Below are 15,505 nucleotides of genomic sequence, written 5' to 3'. Positions count from 1 at the left end.
AAGTTTATTTGCATTTGGTTCAAGATAGTTAACAAATGTAGTCCCCGATATCTTAGCATTTGAACTTTTTCTAAAAAAATGCAACCGGAAAATTCTTGTACACAAAAGGATGTTGAGATGCATCTCTGCTAAAGCTACAGAAGAACTGAAAAAAATCATGAGATCAAAGGGAATATAACGTTAATTTTGAAGCTCTGTAATTGCACTTTTTAATACCTTGATTTGTATGTGGAATCTACTAACTTTGTAGCATCTGAATTCATCATCATTTAAAAGAATCATAGATACAAATTACAGATGCTTCTTGACTTACACGGAGATTATATCCCAGTAAATGGTCATAAGTTGAAAATTGCACTTACCTGTAGAGTGTCAGTTATTTCCCTCTTGATCTTGTGGCTGTGACTAAGGCTGAGACCTATGACTAAGGCTGCCCAGCATCATGGAGGATATTTTTCCACACATTACTAGCTAGTGAAGAGATCAAAATTCAAAATTTGAGGTACCAACTCTACTGAATGTGTACTACTTTTGCATCATAATAAAGTCTAAAATCATATGTGAAACCATCATTAAGTAGAACACCATCTGTATTTATTGAGTTTATAAAAATTTTGACAGGCAACAAAAATCAAGCCATATCAAATTTTAAAAAAATAAAGTCAAAGAGACAACTCATAGAAGAGAAAATATTCACAAACCATATCTGATTAGGAATATCCAAAATATATAAAGAATGTCTATAATTCAAATAGGAATAAAAGCCTAACCAAAAAATAGGGCAAAGGACCTGAACAGGTATTTCTCCAAAGATACACAAAGAGCCAATAAGTACATAAAGTGATGTACAATATCATTAATCAGTGAAATGCAAATCTAAACCACAATGGAATACCACTTTGTACCCATTATGATACATACTATCAACCATGAAAAACCAAAAGGTATTGCTAAGAATGTGGGAAAAGTGAAATTCTTGTGTACTCCTGCTAGAAATGTAAAATGGTAGAAAAGCAGTATGATAGATTCTAAAATAATTAAAATAGAATTACCATACAACTCAGCAATTCCACTGTATACCCCAAAGAATTAACATAAGAAATTTGAAGAAATTTGTTTATCGACATACATTGCATTGCAATGTTATTCACAATACCCAGAAAATGGAAGCAACCCAAGTGTCCATTGATGGATGAATGGATTTTAAAAAATGTGGTATCAACATACAATTAAATAAATATTAAAAGGAAGAAAATTCTGATATATACTACATCCTTCTTAAATCTTGAGGGCCTTCTGTTAATGGAAATAAGTCCAGTCACAAAAGCACAAATGCTCTATCAGCTCACATATCAGAGGTATCTAGGATAGCCAAATTCAGGCACAGAAGATAAAAGGAGGGTAGCTAAAAGTTGGGGAAATGGGGAATTATTACTAAATGGGCACCGAGCTTTAGTTTTGTAAGAAGAAATGAGTTCTGTGGATAGATGGTGGTGATGGTTACACAACATTGTGAACATACTTAATGCCCTAAACTCTGCCCTTAAAAGTGGTTTAACCTTGTTTTATGTTACAGCATTTTGCCACAACTTAAAAGTTCTGAATTGAACATAACTTTCCTATGTTCATATATGAATATACCACCAGTGAAACTCCACATCATGTACAACCCCAAGAATGGAATCCTTATTAGAATTAGTTATACTCTACGTATGCCCAAATACACTCTACTGTCATGTGTATCTTAAAAGAACAAATAAAAGTTCAAAAGAATTTAGGAAACATACTTTGAGTGGAACCAGTGAAAATATTTAGGCTGAAATATTTAACAATTTCAACCCAAAATAGAGTTAAGCATATTCTCCATTAAGCAGAATTTGTTCTGGACTTGTCTGACACTTTAGTACCTATAAGGAAAGGATTCTATCAAGTCAAACATGTTACAGTACACAGAGAAGAGTCAAGTGAGAGCAGGAATAAGTTTAAACTTATTAGCCATAAAACGCACATTTGAAAATGATTAGTGACCTTTTTAAAAACATTAAATCATTTAAAAAACTTGTTTAGAAAAGTATCAGTGACAGTGGACCAGATGTAGCTGAGAAGCAGATTATAGTAAGTGAATAAGTACCTAGAATAATAATTTTGCTTACATTGTTTCAAATGCTTAGATAACTAATATAAAGGAGATTTTGTTTATATTAGGGAGGAAGGAAGAGAAAAGGGAAGAGAAATGGAATGAATTTAACAAAACTGTTATATTCATTTAAAAGATACCAAAAAGTATTTCACCTTTATATGTATGTAGAAGAAAGGAGGTTTAGTGGAGGATAGGAGAGAGAACAGGGGGAGGAAGAAGGGGAGAGAGAGTGGGGTGGGTAGAGGAGACTGAAATCAAATTCCTTGCATGTATGTTTCTGTCAGAATGAACCCAAATGCTATGTATAATTATAATGCTCTAATAAAAAATGACTGGAAATATTTAAAAATTAACATACATGAAATGATATTTTTAGAACATATTTTATATGTGAAAATAGTTTTATAGAATGATTACATAAGCCTATCCAGCAAAACCATCTGAGTCAATAAATATTTTAAAATGATGTTTAAGTCATTAAGCAAAAGTTTTCTGTCCAAAAAGCATTCTTGTTTAGACAATTTTATGCTTATCTATTTATACAACTGGCACATTCCCCATTGGGTTATTGATCCTTAGTCCCTTGGCAGGGAGGAGAGGTGAAAAGCGGGTGGTGAATCACGCAGGTGGTGAATCATGATGTCCTGGTGCCTGGTCCAGTGAGCACTCCGATAAAAACAAGTTTTTGAGGACCAGGGTACATCAGGGGAGCCCACATTTCACTACACAGCTGCAGAAGCTGATGAGGTGGTATGAGATTACTGGGAAATGAGATGCTTTTAGTTCCATTTAATGCTGACTTCAAAACAAGCAGAGCTTCCGACAGACCTTTAGGCAGGCGGCTGTGTGGTGGATGCTGTTTTGCTATCATAGCTTGTTTTCCCTTTTAATCTGTTTCTCAGCCAAGACAGCATACATGGATGTTAAGCTGCCAAAAGCAGCTACATTCCACAGACGCTTTGGCGCTCCAGTGTGTGACATTCAGAGCCTTTGGCTCATTAGTGCTGGGTGTAAGCAGGTGGCCCTGGATCAGTATCCTCAGATTGTGTATCCAACGTCAATAAGGAAACCATGGTGAGACTAACCTCTTGGATTCGTGTGGCTTGTGCAGTCCCTTGGATTTGCCTCCTCCTCCTCCTCCCCATGTGTCTACTTGACTTCGATTACTAATTATTTAACCCTTTTCTGTGTTCAGGATTTCATGACCAAAACTGTGGTTTCAATCGCAGTGAGTGATAGAATGTTTTATCAATAAGTAGATCAAGAAGCCTGAGAGTCTTATTATTCCTACCACAAACTATCTCTGACAGCTCCCTATTTATTCCAGCTGCACCCTGGATCTCTCCAGTTACATGCTTATTTCTTGGAACATTTCCTTTTAGACACACCAATCACTCTTGTTCACCCCTATAATCCTTCAGTCAGTTGAAATACACCGTGTGTGTGTGTGTGTGTGTGTGTGTATATATATATATATATATATGTACATATATATATATATATGTACATATATTCAGTTATATGTATGTTGTACATCATAGGACCAGTATAGGGTGTCGCAAATCTGTCCTTCTTGTCACAGTCCCCATTTCCTCACACAGACACCATGTACTGAAATCGTACCCACAGGAAGAGTAGTAGAAGAGAAGTTGAAGGGCATTTTGCTAATAGAAGTGAGGAAGACAGTATTATGAACATGGTGAATGTGTTTGTGTTTCCCTATTCTGTCATATGCCTGGTGCATACCCACTCAGGCATCTGGATGAAGAAGGGGAGCAGCAGATGGGCTTTGCAAAAGGGAACCCTCTTGCTTCATGGTAAGGTCTGAATAATTGATAATTTGAGAACAATGGTGAGTTTATGATTTCCTGTTCTCTAGGACTAACGCTTTTGTACAAGCATGTGTATGTACACAAACATGTATACACACAACCATAAAACCAGACTAACACAACGAAGATGGAGTTGGCAATGACCAACCAGCCAGTTGTGAAGTGAAATGGACTGGAGAGGGTAGATGGACTGGAAGAACTGCTTGCTGGCCCTGCTGGAAGCTTTGGAAGAGCTGGAAGAGGAGGATGAGTTTGGGGAACAGGATTTGTGAGGGAAGAAGGAAGAGCACCTGCTACTCCTTGCTCTGTCTGGTCCGTGGGATTGCTTAACTTATCTTCAGCCTCTAAAGTTCTATACCTGTAAGTACTTTCTCCGGTTCTTGGAGCCGCCTTATCTGCAGGAACGTAGAACTATCTAGAGAGCAGGATTTGGTGTCCCACCCTGATCTGGAAGGATGGGCAGTTGGGAGGATGACTGCCTACCCTGGCCCGCCTCAGTTCCAAACATCTCTGAGGCTTCTTTACACTCCAGAGTTCTCCTGAAGGCAGGCTGCAGCTATCTCCTCAGGAATATGCCCCCAAACTTGCTAGCCTTCATCCCCTTTTGCCTCCTATTTCCTCTTCTCCATTCCCTTACATTTTATTTTTTTTCTCTGAAAGCACTTCCTTAATCACCGCACCCAAATCTTCATTCCAGAGAGTTCTTTTGGACAGTCTGTCTCAAGACAACAGAGGACTGGTCCTTGCTTCTCTCCAGAGTTTGCTAAGAGATGATGATCTGCAGGTAGCCCATACTCCTCAGGTAGTGATTCAGAGTGTGGGAGGAAGTGGTTCTGACTCCTTAGGATCACCTGGTGATGAAGCTACAGGAGGGCTCACCTAGGCATCCAAATATCGTCTAATGGCCACACAAAAATCAGATGGTGACTGAGCTGTGCAACCAGAAAGCTTCCTTATTATGGGCTGCAGAATTAACTGGCTGAACAGGTTCAGATTCCCTCATGAGGAAGTCAGAGGAACACATCAGAGTACATTTCCCAGGGCAGCACAGGAGATAACCAAGAGGGATCTGGTTGCTCATGAGTAACTGCTGCCCAACCTATCAATTGGAAGCTATTAATCCCACAGGGTAGAAGTAAACCAAGGACAGAGAACCGCTCTCATCTGAAAAGTGATGTCCAAGACTGGAGGACAGGTGGTTATTTCAAATCACAGCTTAGACCTGTCAACATGTTTTACCTTCAAAATCATTAATTTTTGACAAAGGCTGTTTACCCTTTATATTCATAGGAACTCCTGGTCTTGTGACTTTCTTTTTTCATCTATTTCTTCTATTATAGTATGAACTCCTGTTTAAATTCTATCTATTAGTCTCTATTACCATAATATTCAGTATTTTCCTCAGATGTCTGTCAGAACTACAACCCTACAGAATTTTTGTGCTTGCATTTAAACAGCCAAATACTCCTGCAGAAAGACATTTAATTGAGCAGATTGATGGCATTCAAAATACATGATTGGGTCCAAGACAAGGTGATTGAATAAAAGTGTCCTGCATACAATTCTGCCACGAAGAATGAGGGCAATAAAAGGAGAAACTGTATTTCAAGGAGCGTTGAAGGGAGAATTCTGAAAATCAGAGACCAACAAGAATCCTAAACAGTACAGAGTGTCAGTAAGTCAACCCAGAGGACAGAATAAATCAAAATAAGGGAACAACATTGCCAAGAAATGATAGATGGGAAAGTACCATCAACCCCAGTCACAGCAGAATGGCAATCCTAACTTTCGGAGAGTTCCACGGTCCTATAAGATTTAAATTCAGTTTGGGGACCTGTTCTGCTCCAAAGAAGGCAACCACTTTGGGCCTCCCCCAAACCTCCAGAACCCAAGCTACAACAACAGCCACTTCTAGGCAACATCTTACCTTAGAGACCCACAGCCAGTATCTTGATGCCACAAGAAGCCTTGGACTGATGCTCATCTTGCTGGGCAGAAGATGATCCCCTCAGCATCTGAAGCTTCAGGGCCAGCAGCTGCTGTAACTACAAGCCTGATTTCCACCCACACTTGCCCATCAGGAAATAAGGAAGGTCTCCTTCCCTTCCCACAATGAAGGGACCATAGTTACTATTGCAAAGTCTCAGGTTTACCTGTGCCTGTCCATAGGGAACTGAGAAAGGTTCCAACCACTTCTTGTATCTCCAGGAACAGGTACTAGTGGCTCCAATCACTGCCACCACCACCTGCACTCACCCTGCAGGAATTGGTCATACAAGAACTAGGGAAGATGCTTTCCCTGATCCAGCCTTATAACTGTAGCTTCTGGTGCAAAGTCCTGGCTTCAACTATATCTGCCCATCAGGAGCTGGGAAAGGGACAAGCCACTTCCCACAGCAACAAGAATTGCCCAACTCCCAATAGCATCTGAGTTTACCCGACAGGAAGTAGGGAAGTTCTCATTCCTAGTCCATGACCTTAGGGCTGCAGATGATGGTTTAAAAAAAACTTTGGCACCACTTAAGCTTGTTCCTATGGACCAAAGTAAAGTCCCACCAATATCCTGCACCTCCAGGACTGTGGCTACCCATGCCGCAAGACTTATCCCCACCAGAGTTTGCTCCATGTGGCCTAGGTACATTCACATCCTTGTCTGGCAGCTCTACAAATACCAAAGCCACAAGCTCAAGCACCTTCAATGCTCAAACATGTGAAAAGTAGGGACATCTCCCTCATGGTCCTACACCTTTAAGAACATAGATATAAGAACAAGCCTGAATGTTACCTGTATACATTCCTGGGTACCTAGGGAAGGTCTCCTCCACACACATGGACTTCAGATCATAGCTGTGGGTGCCAAAATTCCTGGTACTTGTCCCTTGGGCCCTGGAAAAGGTATTATTTAAGTCCCACTATTCCATGAAAGTGGCTAACAGTGCTACAATGCCCAGCACTAACTACAATCACCCTTTGGGATCTATAGTACGTCACCTGTTTCAAAACCTTGAGTCCATGGTACCAGGTGCCACAGACCCCAACATAACCTGTGCTAATACCATGGTACTTAATGAAGGTCCCAACTCATCCTGAGGTTTTAGAACTATTGTTACTGATTCCACAGACCCAGGGATTTTCTACATTCATCCTGAGAGTACTGATGAAGGACTCCACATTCTGTAGCTTAGAAAACATGTCAGCTGATGTCCCAACCCTTGGTATCAATAATGCTTGCCCAGAAGAACATGGGGACAGTCCTCTCTACATCCTGACCACTGAGATTGTGTCAGCTGAGGCTACAAGCCACAGTACCATCAGGGCTCAACTTTGTAGAGTCTGAGGAAACTATGTCCATTGCAAAGTGATTGAGGTCCCTTCATGAACTGCTGCAGCCTAAGCTATTGAGGCACTCATAGACATTACTGATATCAAAGACCAAGAAATTAAACAGACTATTTTTTAATTTCCTGATAATCAACCCCTCCAAAACCCTATCCAAATGATATTCTACATTCCATCTAAATAAAAAAATATTTTCCTATTGAAGTTACTTCATAAAATTGGCAAAAGTAAACATTACACCAGACACAAGACATCAGAGTAGATACACAAGAAACATGAAAGGAAACAGTGCCTCCAAAGGAAAAAAATAATTCTTCAGAGGAGATTCCAATTTGAAGGAAATTCACGAAAAAGAATTTAAAATAATGATCCTAAGGAAACAAGTGAGGTGCAGGAGAGTACAGATAAAAGTGAGAAACAATTTAGGATATGAATGATAAATTCACCAAAGAACTGAAACTAATAATAAAAAAAGACCTAATTGGAAATCTTGGTATTAAAAACTTTAACCAATGAAATAAAGAATACAATAGAGAGCTTCTACAATAGACTAGAACAAGCAGAGGAAAAATTTCTGAACTTGAGAACAGGTCTTTTGAATTGAGCCCAATCAGACAAAAAAAAAAAAAAAAAGAAAAAAGAAAAAAAAAAGAAAAAAGAAAAAAGAGGTAAAAATAAACCCTATTGAACTTATAGATACCTTTAAACAAACTAATATTCACATTATGGGAATTTCCGAAGATGAAAAGGAAACAGCTTTGAAAATCATTCTTAAAATAGCTAAAAACCTCCCGGATATTAAAAAATGTGAACATCTAACTCAAGAAGCTCAAAGGACCCCGATGAGATTCAACCAAAATAAACTTTCACATAGTGTCAAAAGTATATGACTTTGCTAAAAATAGCAAAGTGTCAAAGTAATATCCTTAAAATTAAAGATTTCTCAGCAGAAACTTTATATGCTCAGAGAGAATTATTTTCTCAAAATATTGAGAGAAAGAAACCTGCCAACCAAGAAGACTCTACCCAGCAAAATTATTCTTCAAAAATAAAGGCAAAATAGTTATTTCTGAGATACTCAAAAACTGGGGAAAATCATCACCCTAGACCAGACCTATAAGAAATAGGTAAGGAAGTCCTACATGAGAAACAAAAGGATTAACTACCATCATGAAAACACATGAATATGTAAAATACACTGGAAACACAGATAAAAAGAGAAACAATCCAACCTTACCATGAAAGAAAACTACCAAATCATAAGAATAAAGAGGTAGAAGGGAACAAAAATACACAAAAGCAATGCAACTAACCAAATGACAGCAAAAATTCATACTCGTCAATAATAACCTTGAATACAAACAGATTAAATTTACCAATAAAAAGACAGCCTGACTGAATGGATAAAAATTAGACCCAAATATATGTCACCTACCTGAAACTCACTTCATTGGTAAAAAACAGAGACTAAAAGTGAAGTGTTGGGAAAGGATATATTGCACCAACAAACTAAAAATGAGCAGGAGTAGCTATATACATTTTGTTTGGTGGTAGTAATGAAATGGAATGTGTAGCAAGTTCACAGGTTTAAGTTACTCTTAAAGTTTTCTTTAAGTTACTGCCAAAGCAAATTAATAACAACTTGTAGCAGATAACCTGTAGAAAAACAATCCTTCAGAGTAAGCAAACAAACGAAAGGACCTAATTGTGGAGCTGATTGGGGAAATGCATCAAGAAAAAAATCAATGTAACTAACTCTTAACAGAGTCCACTGAGGTCAGGGTAAAGTTAGGAGTTATGGCCATAGGTGCCTCCATATACCTTGGGAGGTTTATTACTAAGGCAGGTGCACTAATGTGACTTCTGACTGGCCACTGATTCTTGTACCCACATTAACATAGGATTGACTTCTAGATGAAGCTTTCCTGAATAGGATGGCCAAGATGACAGTTCTGGAGAGGACCAGTTAGGGTCAAAAACTCTAAGGAGGAGTAGAACACCTTATTGGCAAAGAGTGTGGAAGGTGGGTCTCAGTTCAAGGAAAACATCCAATAGTAATGCATTTGGAGATAGCACCGTTTCCTTTGTCATTCTCTGCTCAGACAGGGTCCACTCTCTCGCTAGAGAGTGTTCTCTGCTTCAACTTTACTCTGCTTACAGCCTACTCTCACTTTGCTTCCAGTTTACCCTCACTTGCAATAAAATTCTTTTGCATGAATTTTGGTGCCTGACTTTAAATTTTCTTTCATCAGAACACAAGAACGTAGGTTTGGAGCTTTATTCCCTGCTTTCCTGTGACGATATCAGATAAAGCAGGTTTTAAATAAAAAACTGAAGAAAAAAAAAAGCCTAATAAGGTCATTATATATTGATAAATATTTATGCTCAATTAAACAAAAACATATAACAATTGCAAATGTATACGTACCCAACATAAGGCCACACAAATATATAAAGCAAATGTTATTACATATAAAGAGAGAAATAGACTATAAAACAATAATAGTTGGAGATTTCAACAGTCCACTTTCCTCAATGGACAAATCATCCAGACAGAAAAATCAAAGAAACATCTGAGATGAACCACACTGTAGAGCAACTAGGCCTAACAGATATTTATAGAGCATTTCTTCCAACAGCAGTGGAAAACACATGCTTCTCATCAGCATATGGAATGTTCTCCAAGATAGGGAATATATGAGCTCACAAACTAAGTCCCAATAGGTTGCAAAAGACTGAACTCATATTACACATCTTCTTAGAACACAACAGAAGAACACTACATGGCAACAAGAATGGAAAGTATATGAATATATGAAAATTGAGTAGCATGCTCCTAAATGACCATGGGCCACTGAATAGAATAAAAGAAAAATAAAATTTCTAGAAACAAATGAAAAGGACAATACAACATATCGAAATCTGTGGGATACAACAAAAGGAGTACTGAGAGAAGTTCATAGCAAGAAATATATATATATATATTAAAAAAGAGAAAGATCTCAAACACTAGCAATGCACAAGGATTTAGAAAAACAAGAATGAAGCAAATCCAAGATTAGTGGATGGAAATAAAGATCGCAGCATATTATGTTTTGAATATGCAATGTATCCTCCAAGAGCCCATGTGTGAGATAATGCAAGAATTTTCAGAATTGAAATGAGTAGAGGTATAACAATTAATGGTTGAATCCACTGATATGGATTAACTGGGAGGTAACTATAGGCAGATAGGGGGAAACCAATATGGATATCAGCAGATGTTTCAATCCAGACCCTAAAAGCTAGAAGGGCCTGGAACAACATTTTTCAAGCCCTGAAAGAAAATGGATGCCAACCAAGAATCTTATACCCAGCAAAACTTACCTTCAAATTTGACGATGAAATAAAATCCTTCCATGATAAACAAAAGCTAAAAGAATTTACAAAAAGAAAGCCAGCATTACAGAACATTCTCAGCAAAATATTCCATGAGGAAGAGATGAAAAACAAAGAAGCAAATCAGCAAAGGGAGGAATTATCCTAAAGGAATTGTCAAATAAAGGAGGAACCAAGTTGTGTCAAACAAATAAATAAATAAAATTTTAAAAATGAACCAAATGACCGGGAAACCAAATCATATCTCAATAATAACCCTGAATGTTAATGGCCTGAATTCATCAATCAAAAGACATAGACTGGCAGATTGGATTAAAAAGAAGGATCCAAAAATATGTTGCCTACAAGAGACTCACCTCATAGAAAAAGATACCCATAGACTAAAGGTGAAAGGTTGGGGAAAAACATACCATGCACATGGACTCAGCAAAAAAGCTGGAGTATCCATCCTCATTTCCGATAATGTGGACTTCAAGCCAAAGTTAGTCAGAAGGGATAAAGAAGGTCATTTCATACTGCTTAAGGGAAGCATAAATCAGCAAGACATAACAATCATAAACATCTATGCCCCAAACAGTGGCTCATCCATGTATGTCAAACAAATCCTTCTCAATTTCAAAAACCAAACAGACCATAACACAATAATACTAGGTGATTTTAACACGCCTCTCTCACCACTGGACAGATCTTCCAGACAAAAATTGAACAAAGAAACCATAGATCTCAATAACACAATCAATAATTTAGACTTAACAGACATTTATAGAATATACCATCCAACCAAGAGCGAATACACTTTCTTCTCAGCAGCACATGGATCCTTCTCTAAAATAGACCATATATTATGCCACAAAGCTAATGTTAGCAAATACAAGAAGATAGAGACACTACCTTGTATTCTATCAGATCATAATGGATTGAAGTTAGAAATAAATGAAAGAGTAAAACACAGAAACTATTCCAACATCTGGAGATTAAACAATATGCTATTATATGATGAATGGATAACAGAAGATATTAGGAAGGAAATTAAAAAATTCTTGGAGGTAAATGAGAACAAAGAAACATCATATCAAAATCTCTGGGACACTATGAAAGCAGTACTTAGAGGGAAATTTATTTCATGGAGCGCATTTAATAAAAGAAGTAAAACTCAACAAATAAATGACCTAACACTACAGCTCAAAGCCCTAGAAAAAGAAGAAAAGACCAGCACCAAAAGTAGTAGAAGACAGGAAATAGTTAAACTCAGAGCTGAAATCAATGAAATTGAAACAAAAGAAACAATACAAAAAATTGACAAAATAAATAGTTGGTTCTTCGAAAAAATAAACAAAATTGATAAACCTTTAGCCACACTAACAAAGAGAAGACCAGAGAAAACCCAAATCACTAAAATTCGGAATGAACAAGGAAACATCACAACAGACAGGATTGAAATAGAAAATGTAATTAGAATCTATTTTGAAAATCTATACTCTAACAAAATAGAAAATTTCGAAGACATCAACAGGTTTCTAGAGACATTTGAATTGCCTAAACTGAACGAGGAGGACATACACAATTTAAATAGACCAATTTCAAGTACTGAAATAGAAGAAGTCATCAAAAGCCTACCAACAAAGAAAAATCCGGGACCAGATGGGTTCTCAGGCGAGTTCTACAAAACCTTTAAAGAAGAGCTCATTCCAATACTTCTCAAAGTATTCCATAAAATAGAAGAGGAGGGAACCCTCCCAAACTCATTCTATGAAGCCAATGTCACCCTGATACCTAAACCAGACAGAGACTCATCAAGGAAAGAAAATTTCAGACCAATATCCTTAATGAACATCGACGCAAAAATTCTCAACAAAAATTTAGCAAATCGCATACAAAAACATTAAAAAGATAGTGCACGATGATCAAGTGGATTTCATCCCAGGGATGCAAGGTTGGTTCAACATCAGGAAATCGATAAATGTAATTCACCATATCAATAGACTTAAAGTCAAGAATCACATGATTATTTCAATAGATGCAGAAAAAGCATTTGATAAAATACAGCACCCCTTCATGCTCAAAACACTAGAAAAAATAGGGACAGTGGGAACATTACTTAACATTGTAAAGGCCATTTATGGTAAGCCCATGGCTAATATCATTCTAAATGGTGAAAAACTGAAAGCATTCCCCCTAAAAACTGGAACAAGGCAGGGATGCCCTCTTTCACCACTTCTATTCAACATCATTCTTGAGACTCTAGCCAGAGCAATTAGACAAACCAAAGAAATTAAAGGGATATGAATTGGAAAAGAAGAACTCAAACTATCCCTGTTCGCTGATGACATGATTATATATTTAGAGGAACCTGGAAATTCCACCAAAAAACTCTTAGCACTCATAAGTGAATTCAGTAAAGTAGCAGGTTACAAGATCAATGCTCATAAATCCAATGCATTTTTATACATAAGTGATGAATCTTCAGAAAGAGAAATTAGGAAAACTACCCCATTCACAATAGCCTCGAAAAAAATAAAATACTTGGGAATCAATCTCACAAAAGAGGTGAAAGACCTCTACAATGAGAACTATACAACACTAAAGAAAGAAATTAAAGAACACCTTAGAAGATGGAAAGATCTTCCATGTTCTTGGATAGGAAGAATTAATATTGTCAAAATGGCCATACTACCTAAAGTGCTATACAAATTCAATGCAATTCCAATTAAAATCCCAATGACGTACCTTACAGAAATAGAGCAAGCAATTATGAAATTCATCTGGAAGAATAAGAAACCCAGAATAGCTAAAGCAATCCTTAGCAGGAAAAGTGAAACAGGGCGTATTGCAATACCAGATCTTCAACTCTACTACAAAGCAATAGTAACAAAAACGGCATGGTATTGGTACCAAAATAGAAAGGTAGATCAATGGTACAGAATAGAAGACACAGACACAAACCCAAATAAATACAATTTTCTCATACTAGACAAAGGGGCCAAAAATATGCAATGGAGAAAAGATAGCCTCGTCAACAAATGGTGCTGGGAGAATTGGAAATCTATAAGCAACAGAATGAAACTAAACCCATATCTCTCACCATGCACGAAACTCAACTCAAAATGGATTAAGGACCTCGGAATCAGACCAGAGACCCTGCAGATTATAGAAGAAAAAGTAGGTCCAGATCTTCAACATGTCGGCTTAGGACCAGACTTCCTTAACAGGACTCCCATAGCACAATAAATAAAAGCTAGAATCAACCACTGGGATAGATTCAAACTAAAAAGCTTTCTCTCAGCAAAGGAAACTATCAGCAATGCGAAGAAAGAGCCTACAGAGTGGGAGAATATCTTTGCCAATCATACTTCAGATAGAGCACTAATCTCCAGAATCTATAAAGAACTCAAAAAACTCTACTCCAAGAATTCAAATAATGCAGTCGGCAAATGGGCTAAGGAAATGAATAGACACTTCACAGAAGAAGATCTACAAGCAATCAACAAACATATGGAAAAATATTCAACATCTCTAGTAATAAGAGAAATGCAAATCAAAACCACCCTAAGATTCCATCTCACCCCAATTAGAATGGCGATTATCAGGAATACGAGCAACAACAGGTGTTGGCGAGGATGTGGGGAGAAAGGTACACTCATACATTGCTGGTGGGGCTGCAAATTAGTGCAGCCACTCTGGAAAGCAGTGTGGAGATTCCTTAGAAACCTTGGAATGGATCCTCCATTTGACCCAGCTATCCCACTCCTATCCCACTCCTTGGCCTATACCCAAAGGACTTAAAATCAGCATACTACAGAGATACAGCCACATCAATGTTCATAGCTGCTCAATTCACAATAGCCAGACTGTGGAACCAACCTAGATGCCCTTCAATTGATGAGTGGATAAAGAAACTGTGGTATATATATATATATATATATATATATATATATATATAATGGAATATTACTCAGCCATAAAGAATGATAAAATTATGGCATTTGCAGGCAAATGGATGAAATTGGAGAATATCATGCTAAGTGAGATAAGCCAATCTCAAAAAGCCAAAGGACGAATGATATCGCTAATAAGTGGATGATGACACATAATGGGGGGAGGGAAGGGTTAGGGCTAGGGTTAGAGTTAGGGTTAGGGCTAGGGTTAGAGTTAGGGTTAGGGAGTGGGGCAAGTATGGAGGAAGGAAGGACTGTATAGAGGGAAAAGAGGGGTGGGAGGGATGGGGGAAGGGAAAAAATAACAGAATGAATCAAACAACATTACTGTATGTAAATTTATGATTACACAAATGGTATGCCTTTACGCCATGTAAACAGAGAAACAACATGTATCCCATTTGTTTACAATAAAATAAAAAAAAGTTCAAAAAAAATAAAAGAAAAGGAACAAATCAACACTAAGAGCAGAAGACAGGAAATAATTAAAATCAGAGCTGAAATCAATCAAATTGAAACAAAAGAAACAACTGAAAAGATTGACAAAAAAGTTGTTTCTTTCAAAAAATAAATTAAATTGACAAACCCTTAGCTATGCTAATGAAGAGGAAGAGAAAATTCATATAACTAAAATTTGTAATGAAAAAGTAAATATCATTATGGACACTACTGAAATACAGAAGATAATCAGAAACTACTTTGAAAATATATACTCCAATAAAATAGAAGGTCTTGAAGACATTGACAAATTTCTAGAGTCATATGATGAACCCTAACTGAATCAGGAGGACATACACAATTTAAATAGGTCAATTTCAAGCAAAAAAAAAAAAAAAAAAAATAGAAAACACCATCAAAAGGCTACCAATTAAGAAAAGCCC

The sequence above is a fragment of the Sciurus vulgaris genome (assembly GCF_902686455.1).
Source record: "Sciurus vulgaris genome assembly, chromosome: 8".
Lineage (NCBI taxonomy): Eukaryota > Metazoa > Chordata > Mammalia > Rodentia > Sciuridae > Sciurus > Sciurus vulgaris.
The sequence above is the reverse complement of the archived record's forward strand: the minus strand, read 5'-3'. Positions refer to the sequence as shown.